Raw genomic sequence first — 11,689 nt, 5'->3', positions numbered from 1 at the left:
TAAATATAAATAGTTATATTTTTGACAAGTTGTTATTATTGTTTTGTTATTTTTAACACCTATTTTAGGGTTTCTTGAGGTGGAAATTACGAATATAAATTCTGTCAAGAATTTCCATTGTTTAACAAATGATTTTTTTTTCTCCTTTAGTCATTCTTAGTTTTTTTTTTTGTTTTTTTTAACATTTTGTATTTATCCATTACTTATTCCATTGCTTGTTGCTAACGATAAGAAGTTGTTATTTTTTCTAATAAACAAAATTAAACGTACTTAAGAGGAAGATATCTAAATATTAGTCATTTGAGCCCTTTCAGACTTTATCATTTAAGGTAAGACCTAGTTGATATTAAAGGCTAATTAATTATTAATTGACATTTTATTAATTAATTATTAATAGCAGTTTTCGAGAAATTCGAAAAATGTGAAAAATCAATTCTATAAAGTTGCAGTTCCTGTTGGTCGATTTTTTTCGAAAAAGTTGCTTATATACATATCATTTTAAGGTGTATAAAATATTTTACTACTAACTGTTCTCAAATTGATATTGTTTATTTACCTACATTGCCTTACTTTTTAATTATCCCTATTTTCGTGTTTCCAAGGTTAAATAATATAATTTCAAATATTTTCCTTAACGATTCTCTCATTGTCAATTTATATTTTAACAAGTAGGTTTGATGAATAAATTTTCAATGGTATATCATTTTTCTACGAACATGTTATTTTAAAAGAAATTATCAAAAACAAAATAAAAATATTTCTAATAAATATTAACTTGTAAACTCAATAATCCATTAAAACGGCTTGTGGGTAGTAAAATTTGCTGCATAAAAGAGCTGAAATACCATATTTGTCCTCCGACAGAAGCCGATGGATGATCTCTAGAAATACAGGTCTTAATTTAGAGCGTTTTAGTTTTATATTTTAAATATGTTTTATAATTTAAAATGTCTAATACATCATAAATTTCATATGTTACCTAATGATGTTTATAAAAAAAAAAAAAAAGGAATATCGTAGATTGATTATAAGTTATATATAAACCGATGAAGGTCAAAATAACTCAAATAGTAATTAAACAATTTATTGTGAGCTAACATGATCACAATAAATAGTTTTATTACTATTTGTACTCTTTTGAGATACATACCGCAGCGATGGTGCTGAACAAGTACCTTCTTGGAAAGCAAATAAGACATTCAGTATATTCTTCTAAATTATTTTTTTATATGAAGAGTCTTATTTCACGCTATTTCCCTGTTGGACACCTCCCCCTTGCTCTACCTTTTTTATCCTTCGTAGAACCCTGCGGCTGGCTACCCGCCGGGCCTACATACCTCCTTCGTATTTACAGGAACAGTACGAACTTAGGAGTAGAACGAAGTTACCTTCCTGCATGACCCGGTGACAAGCTAATCTCTGGGCTTGTTCCTTCATACCTACAGGAATAGTACCCGGTAGGACGAGATTACCATCCTTAGAGAACTTGCACCCGCCTGTCTCATCCTATCTATTCGCCTCCTACAATTACCTATATTGAATACCTATTACCTATATTGAACAAGCATTGTCAAGGCCTTCTGGTCAAGCGTGCCTAACATAATTAATTCAAATAAAGATATAACACACCCACCTCGACAACTTAATTTTTTTTTTATTTAATGAGGTCCTAAGAATAATTTTCCTTAATCATTCTAATTGATAATTCATAATTTAAAAATGATTCCCATTAAAAAAAAAAGAAAACTATAATTTTATCATAATGATTAACGAATCGTTAATAATGGTATATCCATCCCTAAAAATATTCAAAATAATTTATTTTAAAACATCTTTAATATTTATTTATTAGTATTTATAACAAAATAATAATTAAATTTGTTTTAAAAAAAAATCATGATCTGTATCACGCATCACCATAAATGTTCAAAGTATTCATATAATAGGGGTTAAAAAAATGTTTTTTCTTAATAAACTGCCAGCACCTGCTAGTGAAAATGCTGTAAAGTACAGCATAAAAAATAATGCTGGTTGTAAGCCGTCAAGAAGAACAGTTATCTCTCACTATCATTAGATTAAATCTATTACTACTGAAGCAGCTTTCACATCGGGAATTTATACTTCTTTTCAAAAAATAATTATCTGCCGTAATTATTTTTGTTTCATTGTAGCGGTGAGTCAGCACTGTAGGTTCGGGAGCCCTCCGGGGTCCACTCAACTTAATGAAGCGGCTGGCCTTAATTGGTTAAAATTTGGCGCGATTCTAACCAAACCACCTTGCACAACCGTCGGTGTAGTAACAGTACTTCCTTACGAAGTAGTGCACTCTGACGCTTAAGGATTTGTAGCGGTAAAGATTTAATTTAAGTAATGAGTAAAGAACTGATCGATTATATAAAGTATCACATTCCGAAAGTTGATATTGTCAAAAAAGTATTGCCACATCCCACTGATATATGAGCCTAAAACACGTAATTTCAGTTTGGGCACTTGCACTTGTGTCGTAGTATACATGCACACAGAGACCATTTCGCGAGACTTGGTTATACTTTTGGACTAAAAACGTTTATTTCCGTAGAAAACGTTAATTCGAAATTTAGCACGATCGCAATACTTCCCCTTACTAGATATCCGATATAGAAAAGTGATAGCAATAAATTTCACAAAAAGAGAGCCCGGATATACAAGGAATATGCATGTACCTGTTACCTGTTTGTACCTTAGAAAATAACAAGAAAAGAATAAGATGGTGATTTTATTATAAATTAGTTATATTTTATTTTGTAAGATCGAGATTCGATCAAACATCAGAGCTAAAAACGTTCAGGAAAAAACATTCATTGTATTATCTTAACTGAAGTGTTCTTCAAGATATCTCTGACTCAAGTAAACAAAAACAACACTATAGGGGTATTCCTCATCTTTAGTTTAATATGTTAAATGGAAACAATTGTGTTAAATAGAGAAATATTTCCTTCATTGAGCACGTTAAAATATTTAACATGGTAGAAGATCTGTTAATAGGTCTGATAGATCGAGAATGATATCACGAAAGCACCGTATCATTTTGTGTTGTTCTGTTAGGTTAGTTGCTCTCAGTTTATATATGGTTTGTGTTATTTTTAATTTTTTTTTGACGTTTTTAAAACTCTAATAAAGTAATGGATAAAAATAATGAAATTCAGGAAGGTTTTTATTATTTTATAATTATAAGGAAAAATTACAGTTTCCCAGAAAATCCCTTAAGAGTTCCTCTGCACTTAACATATCACATGGACTTTAAATTGGGCTGCTCACATTCCTATACTTATAACATTTAGCATGTTAAAAGTTTTCACATTTAACACATCATAAGTACCCATTACATAATCTATAAGCTACATGTCATCAAACCAGAAATCATTTATTTAAACGTTTCAATAACATATCCATATTTCACTTATTTAAAAAACTCAAATTTGGAACTCTAAATTCATAATAGATATCTTGCTGAATCCGTAGTTTATATAATATTGTTTAAAATATCTCAACCATTAAATTTCCAAATAAGCCACTATCACAATGGGTCCACATTAAAAAAACAAACTTTAAATAAATTTAAACATGAAGAGTGATTTTAAATTTTCTAATATAATGTTCAAAAAGTGATTCTTATGCCTTAAAGCAGAAATGAAACGGTCATTAATTTTTTAAATCTTGACTCATCCCCGCTTCTTGAATACTTAATTTCGCGGATTCCCCATCATATTGACTGCCTTCTTACTATCCAAATGAAAATATCTTTTAAAACCAACTCTGCCAGATATAAAACTTAGTCAACAACAAAATAAAAAAAACAAAAAATTGAAATGGAAAAATACAAAGTTAGTGAAAAAACTCTAACGTAAGTCCGAATTTTCAAGAACTATTCCGAAAATTCTCGAATTTTATCTCTAAAAATTTCCAGCATCTACAACTTTTTTTACTTCACTCCTACAGAGTGTCTACAACGCTCTATCAATCAAATCCCCTGGCTTTTCCTCGCCTTAGATTAATTAATTCCACACCGTCTCCAGAATACAGAAGTGAAAAAAAAATCGTTTTTACAATTGTAAAAAAAAAATTATTAACAGATTATATATCATTAATTAGTTTAAAAAAATATATTTATAATATGTAGGGTATTTCATAATGATTTTTTTTTAAAATAAATAATTTACAAAAAAAAAATAAAGTTTTTTATTAATATGATAATGATGAATGTTCAGCTCATAGCATATAAATGTTTAGAAATTATTATGGAGAAAATAGTCAACACTCAGTCATGTTTCATTGTTTTTATTAAATTTACATTTCAGTCTAATCATCAGGACTGAAATTCAAACAAATCCAACAGATAGTTATGTATATTTCTGGACTTTGAATAAGTAATATGCATGCAATTAAAGATATATAAGTGATATGAATAAAAGAGATATAAGAGATTCCCTAACTTAAACTATGTTCCACTAGATGTTTTCGAAGTATAAGTGTATCCAGAAAAGTGCGTTTGCTCATGTGTAAGCTGAATTAGAAGGTGTAATTAACTAAAATTGATACTAAACCATGTCAACACAATTCTCAAACTTTTCACCAAATTTGGGCCTAATCTGATGAATCTCATTCTAGATATTGTTGTACTTAGGAAAATACTTTAACGCATGCACAAACGCAAGTAAGATGGAATCTGAAACAATCGATATAATGGGACCAACTAGGTACTAACTCGAACAATCACTGAAAATGCCATCATAATCGGATTAACGGAGTCGATCGATTATGCTATTATTATCGAACACAAATTCGAATAAAGGTAGACAGAGATGGACCAAAATTAGATATGGATAAAACTACAGCTAAAACTCTGATGTATACGACCTTTATTCATGAATGAACAAGAAATAAATATCGTATCCATGATAATTTTAGCTACAGTTTCATCTATCTATAGCTAATTTTGGCTATGGCGATTTGTCCCTGGATGTCTTAAAACATAAATAATAAATAAAAAATAATACAAGATTAAAAAAAGTATCTAATGTCGCACAGTAATAAGTAGAAACCGGATTTTCGTGCAATTGGCATGTTTAGTTCCCTAACTTCAAATCCCGCCAAATCTCGACAGAAATTCGGAGTGGAAGACATTCAAGTCACTAATTTTATTACAATATTTTATATATTATATTACCTATGGATATTTTTTTTTAATAGCGGTGGCTCAGTGCTTCTAACTCCAAGGACACGGGTTTGAATCCGGCTATGGCCGATAGTTATTTATTCTGTTACTATGAATGTTACCAGTCAACTCTGTGGGATCAGGAGCCCTCCTGGAGCACACAGCCTCTATAAAATAGGTAACCTTAATTGGGGAAAAAATCTGACGGTTCAACTGATCTTGACAAAATACTGAACCCACAACCCACCATGGATTATAGCGGTTCCTATGATTATTATTATTATATATTATTTTACATACAAATGAAACAAAAAATTAATTGGTCTGATCAATATGAAAGTTTTTCTTCATAGACACAATACTTTTTTTTTTAAATGGTATGTTCATATGTAATTACAGGATTGAAAAGCTATGAAGAAAAACATACTAAGTGAAATTTTAGAGGAAATTTCGCTCAGAAGAAATTTTAAAATACTCCTTTTTACATAGTTAAACTCTATGTAAACACACTAAATTTAAATACTATATAATTTAAAATTGAGGTAGCCATAAAAATTAAATTCCAGCATTTATTATACGAATATAAAACCATTTAATACAATTAGGTTCCTCAGTCATAGACAAATTTTTAGGTTTTTAATTTGGAATAGTTTTTTTTTTTTTTTTAAAGCATAAATGAAGAAAGTATTTATTAAGTTAAATTTAATTCAAACAAGGTTAGGCAAGCTTTTCATTTATTAATATTATAAATTAAACAATAAAGTTAATTATGTGTTTCATATACATTTTGAATTTTTACTGCACGATTCTGAGATTTTTACAGCACAAAACTATAGACAAACAAAACAAGTCTCTATTAATAAGATATAGAGATATAGCGATAACTATAAACCAAAAATCATAAATCAAATATAGCTGAAATGAAGAGATTCATAAGATGTAGTCACCTTATTATAACATTTCAAATTTATTTAAAATATTCAACAGTTTTAAACTTAAATTCGTTTTAAATTTAAATAAATTTAAAATAAGGCAGATCTAACAAAAATAAAATAATAATTACGAAATTATGACAAATGTGAAGTAATGAATTATTTGTTTTATTATTTTTTAAATTAATAATTATTAATAAATTAAATTAACAGAATTACAGCCCAAAAAGAAATAAACTCAAACACCCCTTTTTAACTAATAACTGTAACTTAATAATTTAAAAAAATTAGTTTTTCGAAATTTTTATCATAAATTAAACAAATAAATAAACATAATTTAGTGCATATCACCAAATTCAACTAAAACTTTCGTAGCATAACTAATTATTACATCAGATGGAGAGATGGAGGTAAATACTGGATGCCTGGAGTTACATAATAATTTCATAACTGCATTTCCTGGTCATTATAAAATTGTTTTCTAGATACCAGTGATAAGCCTGGAGAGAACTAGTTATTCCTGATACACTATTAATTGAATGTTTCATTATTAATTGACTTTGAGCTTACAAAATCTGACTTAATGCAAAACTTCGTACTCAATACACTTTTCAGAATACATAAATATTTTATAATATATTTTTACCTTAATCAAAAACCTTTAATCCAATTTTTATTATCTAGATTAAATTTTTAAGTGAAGATAGTATCTAGAAGCCTTTATTATCTTTAATCTATAAACTATTTCAGATCCAAAAAAATACTTTAAAAAATCAATAGTTGAAGCAGTTCATTGAAAAGATAAACACAATGAACTTTAAAAGTCATTAACACTTTACATTAAATAACAAATGTAATCTTTTTTTTTTTTTTCTCCATTGCAAATTAATATAGAAGTATATTTATATTTTAATTTTTAGACCTCAGAAAAATTAGTATAAAGTAAACATAAGTAGGTGAGAAGAACATATTTATATCTATCTATGCATGTACCAAATAACGCTTCAAAATGGACATTATGAAGTAATCAATGATTATTAGTTGATTATTAATTGATAATTGCCACGAAAGAGAAAATAATTCAAGAATTTCAGATATTAAAAGAAAATTTAAGTAGTTGATCAGGTAATTTGTATACACAAATAACACCGGGCAAATTGGCAATCTTCCTGACCTTGAAAATTTTGAAGAACTCACGTTTATTACATTTCTTGATAAACATTGAACTCAAAACATCTCCCCTAATTCGTTATCAGGAATAGGCGTAACACATCTGGCAACAATTAAAATTAGACAGGAGTGGTGGAATGCAGGATACATCAGCCTGTACCAAGCACCGATTGATTTGGTTAAGTAATCCTTCAACGACTATTGCTGAACCAATTGGGTAGGTTAAGAGTTTCTTGCAACAATCTCAAGTCAATAGTCCACAATTGTAGGCCAGTTTGTCAAATGGCAAATGCCTCTTGGTGACAATTATTAGTCAAAAATCATTATTAGACATTAAAAAAAAAATTATGATTTGTTGTGTTGTTTTTTAAAAACTATTTATCAAAGATAATACACTGATAAAAAGACACTTTGATAAACATGATTATCTTCAATACTGGTACGATTCTCTGATAAGTAACTTGCTGATCTCTTACAAGAAAATTATTACAGTTCGACAAAACATATAAAAAAATCACTCACCACCAAAGAAGAACGATGATAATCCAGTCTATAGGCTCTTGAGCACTAAAATCAACAATGCACCACAATATTTATAACCTGACAGGTGAAGACTTTAGGTTTACACACAGAACTTGACTAGATTCTTTACAATATCACAAAAAAATAGACACACAACTGAAAATTTGTTACGAGCAGAGAATCCAACTCAAAAGAAAAACCCCGCGCACATCCCAGATGTTAGAAGAGCTAGAGTGTATTTCAAAATAAATTATTGGGTCCACAGCTGACGAGATAAAGGCGAGGGAGGGGATAACGCGGGAGTGCTTCCTGCTGCCATCTAGTACCGCCATCTAAAACCAACACTAAACCGGTTTTGTATATGCATGTAAGTATAAATTTAACAAATTAAAATCGTCCATTAAGCTTATGACACTTTTTTTAAATAGTTTGATTATTAATATGATAATGATAAATGCTCAGCTCAAGTACTTTTCAGTAAACATAGCATATAAATGTTTACAAATTATTATGGAGAAAATAATCAACACTCAGTCATGTTTCATTGTTTTTATTAAATTTACATTTCAGCCTAATCATCAGGACTGAAATTCAAACAAATCCAACAGATAGTTATGTATATTTCTGGACTTTGAATAATTAATATGCATGCAATTAAAGATATATAAGTGATATGAATAAAAGAGATATTAGTAAATTAAAAACAGTAACTGACCTGATCAATATAATTATTCAATATTTGAATTAATATTATTTATAAAGTTATTTACTAATATTTAAAAGTTGTTTACTAATGTTATTATGAATTTTATAAATTATTATGGGAACAAAAATTTCTGATTTAAACAATTTTTACAAACAAGGTTTCTGTAATCCTCAAAATTAATCTAAAAATCAAAATTTTTTTTTATAATTTATAGATAACTTACTACTCCCATATACATTCCAAAAGTTTTCACTAATCTATCCACTTATCTTGGATTTACTAACTGCACCTTTTTTTTCTTTTCCCATATCGCTGCTTTGCTTGAATAGTGGAACATTTGACAAAAAAAGTTTTTTTTAATTTTATATTTGAAGTATTCTATTGATTGTACCATATACTGCAGTTAATTTGTAAAAACTCCAATATCTTCAGAAAAGTCTGTAGGACGATCTCATGAAAAAAATTTTATCTGAAATATTTGTATGTGTTCTATCATCTGTAATTGAATCCCTATTGTTTATTCAATTTTCATTAATTTTTCAAAAATATTTACTCTTATATATTGCATTTGTACTAATAATAGTCCTGATGATGGCCTAAATGATTGGGCTGATATGTTTGCACAACTAATAAAAGCACTAAAACGAATAATTCCAGACACATTTCTCCATAATATACAGCACTAAATAAGTACCAACAACTATTCATTCATAGAATAGAGATTATTAATTTTATTTATTCATAAATAAAATAAATATGTTTAGAAACTAAGAAAAATTAAAAAAAAAAAAAAAAAAAAACTATCATAGCATAGTAGAGGCTGAATAAGAGTGATATCAGCATCCACAAATATTTAAATAAAACAGATGTTTTTGGCATAAAGGATAATTGTCCCCATTAAGTGTGATAAAACAATAAATATAATGAAGGAATATTAACTATCTTTAACTTATTTATTTGTTTTTAACTGTACTGCAACTATGGCTAATTTTAATTGATTTGTACATTTTTATTTATTCATAACTTTGTTTTCTCATTATTTATTTATTCTATTTGTGCTTAATAGCTGTGGGGACATCAGATAAGATTATAAATTCAAATCAAACTTGTATAATAAATTGAATATTTGAGATGGATTTTTATGTATACAGGACATATATACATATATTCAATAAAACTGTATTAGCAACATCTTAAGTGCTTAGGCTTAAATAATCTAGTTAAAAAAGCAAACTCATTTTACTTAAAATCGATTAAAAGCTATGTAGTAAAAATTAGAAGCATAATGATATTCTCAATTTCTTTCTCATCAGATATAATAAACCTTTTCATTCAATTTATCTCTAGAGCAAAATTGTTTTATTGATCAATTGAATTTCTATTTACTATATGAAATAATTTATTTTTTCTCTGTTCAGCAATCCAAATTTTTTGCTAATCGAAACCCTCATTTTAGTTTTAATTAGTTCAGATTAGCAAGAGTCCACTGTGTTTTATTTCTTCGGTGCTACTGCCCGGATCGGGCCTTGGCCTTCTCAAGAAATTTCTTCCACTCGTTCCTGTCCTGCGCCTAATGTCACCAACCTGGCACTCCCTATCCCAATGCAATTCTGCCAACCTGGTCTTGCCATCTAGCCTTCAGTCACCCGACTTTTCTTTTGTCTATCATTTCATACCTCATTACTCTCTCCAGTTTGATCATCCATTCAAACATGTCCTGTTCACTTGGGTCTATTTATGTTTATGATACGTCTGATCGAAGGATTGTTATATAATTCCTATAGCTCTTTATTACGTCTTTTCCTCCAGACACCATTCTCTTGAATTGGCCAGTAAATACGCCTCAGAATTTTTCTCTCAAATATCTCTAGTTTAGGTACATCTCTTTTATTGAGAGTCCAACATTCTGACCCATATGTTACTATCGGTCTTATAAGAGTCTTGTATAGAATGGTTTTGGTATTTCAAGAGATAAGCCTGGACCTGAAGTGCTTTATGAGACCATGATAGCTTCTATTTGATGCTGCTATTTTCTTTTCTATTTCCTTTGAAGAGGTATTTTCGGTGTCTATATGGTACCCTGGTAAACAAAACCTTGTACTCTCTCAAAATTATAGTTATTAATCTGGAGGTGTGGGTCAGGATATCTACCATCTACTACCATAAATTTTGTTTTATCTTCATTTATTTTGAGTCCCATCTTTAGCAAAGATGACTCAATTGCCTTAAAAGCATCTATTGTAGGCCTTCCCTTAGTAAAACCACACTGATACTTTATCTTCAACATCGGGGAGCATTCTACTGACGACTATATTTGATAATATTTTATAGGCGGTATTCAGCAGGGACTGTGTTTAGTTTATATTTAGTTATTAGACGAAAAAAGAAAAAAAATATTACATCCTTGTAAATTACTATATGTAAGTGTTTATATATATATTTAGTAAGACTGATAAGTATGAGTAGCAACTGGGTATTGTACCAAATTAAGTTGAGTCCCTCCAAATGCGAAACTAAAACTAATAAGTAACCTAATAAGAAGAAGAAAGAAATAAGAATAAGAAGAAGAAAACTAATAAATAACCATATTACTGCCCCAGTAATGTACGATTTGTGAATTTAAGTAAAGAAAATAAACTAATTTTAACATGCAATGATCCAATGTAGAAATCAGCAAATATTTTGGAGCACAAATTCTTTAAAAAGTGTTTAATCAAAATAATAGATATAATAAATAAAATTGAACTAAAAATAAAGGAACTGAATAAAGTTATATATATAAATAAAGTTCCAAAATGCCTAATACAACAGTTCCAGAGTCACCTAGTGGTTCTCAAGGCATATTTCGACTTTTATAAAGAATGCACTAACATTATTTAAATCATATAAGCTAATTTTTACAAAAATAGTTATTGAAGATAAACCATATTGACAATATAATTAATAGTAAAATATAATAAGTTGAAAAAACAACTAAATTATCAATATTTTATAAATATAAATGTGAATTAAGAACTATGTTTTTTTTTCTAGTTTACATAAAGATTAGATTAATAAACAAAAGTTAGCTACAGTATGAAAGCTTATTTATGTATAATAGGCTCTTTAAGAATTCAAAATGATACATTGGTTCAAGCGCAGCAATCCATGTTGCCTTTGAGCTGG

General features: G+C 28.5%; 1 protein-coding gene across 5 annotated transcripts in view; it reads right to left on the bottom strand.

Annotated features, from left to right (window-relative positions):
* Positions 1-8,091, bottom strand: part of EndoA (endophilin-A) — a 262,925-nt gene extending 254,834 nt beyond the window's left edge. For 2 of the 5 annotated variants that reach the window (XM_014420464.2, XM_067049686.1), the window contains exon 1: positions 7,819-8,090. The gene's annotated coding sequence lies outside the window, so the exon portion shown is untranslated. Of the gene's footprint in view, positions 1-7,818 lie in introns of all 5 variants that reach the window. The other 3 variants (XM_067049691.1, XM_014420467.2, XM_014420466.2) reach the window with 3 other exon arrangements.
* Between the last annotated feature and the right edge of the window lie 3,598 nt (positions 8,092-11,689).

Source organism: Halyomorpha halys, unplaced genomic scaffold (assembly GCF_000696795.3).
Source record: "Halyomorpha halys isolate HHAL.00 unplaced genomic scaffold, Hhal_1.1 Scaffold270.1, whole genome shotgun sequence".
Taxonomy (NCBI): Eukaryota; Metazoa; Arthropoda; class Insecta; order Hemiptera; family Pentatomidae; genus Halyomorpha; species Halyomorpha halys.
This window is presented reverse-complemented; position numbering and strand designations above follow the sequence as displayed.